Raw genomic sequence first — 1,166 nt, forward strand, 5'->3', positions numbered from 1 at the left:
CTTCAAATGTAGCCTCAGACATTTAACACTTTCTGTGTGCCTTGGGCAAGTCACTTAACCCCAACTGGCCTGCCTTCCCCCCTCCAAAAAGACAAAAAAAAAAGAAAAAGAAAGAAAAACCAAAGTTAGCTAGTGGTCTGGAAGTCAGCTAACCAAAGAAGAAGTAAGGAGTTTCTGGTTATCAAGCAATCAGGCAGTCAATTAACAAGCATTTATTAAGTGCTTACTGTGTGCTAGGCACAGTGTTAAGTACTGGAGATGATGGGGTGGTGGTGCTCAGGCCCCAGCACTTCCTGCCCTCAAGAAGCTTATATTTCAACAAGAGAGGTGACATGTACATAAATGTATATAAATAGATATACACAGTACAGAAAGAGTAGATTAAAGATAGCTATATTGGATCAGCTAAGTGGTCCAGTAGATGGAGTGCAGGGCCCGATGTAAAGAAGACTCATTTTCCTGAGTTCAAATCAGGCTCCAACCCTAGTATCAGCTGAGTGATCCTGGGCAAGTCACACTCTTCTCCTCAGTTTCTTCATCTGTCAAATGAGTTGGAGAAGGAAATGGCAAACCACTTCAGTATCTTTGCCAAGAAAATCTCATATGGGGCCACAGAGAGTCAGGAACAACTGAAATGATTGAACAACAACAAAAACTTAAAGAGGAAAAGTTTAGAAATGTTCTTGGTGACAAGGAGGATTTCAGGTTGCTAAATCAACCTGTTATGAAATCTTATCTGTGCTCAGCAATAAGTCAAGGGGGTAGAAGCTAGAAAATTATTCTAGATGACATTAAGAACAACAGAGTTTAAGAGCTAAAACCAGAATCCAGAGAGCTAGGCAGTTCAAGAATAGCAACAGAGAAGTTAATCTAAACCTGAGAAAGGAATTGTTTTCTCTCTGAACTTTCTAATGATCTCACAAATGTGAGCAAGGAAGGATAACTCATATTTCAATAACACTTTAAGATATATGAAGTACTTTCTTCTCAGCTCTGTGAACTCTCTTTCCAGTTCTATCATCCTTAATTTATATATGAAGAAATGAACTCACTTCACTTACCCAAGTTTCACCCAACCAGGAGGCAGCAGAACCAGGAAACAAACTCAGGTTCTCTGACTCTCAGTTCTGAGTTCTCTCCACCAAACTCAGGTTCTCTGACTCTCA

Source organism: Petaurus breviceps, unplaced genomic scaffold, assembly GCF_028583685.1.
Source record: "Petaurus breviceps papuanus isolate PSGF00001 unplaced genomic scaffold, PetGlider_PUasm1.0 214, whole genome shotgun sequence".
Taxonomy (NCBI): Eukaryota; Metazoa; Chordata; class Mammalia; order Diprotodontia; family Petauridae; genus Petaurus; species Petaurus breviceps.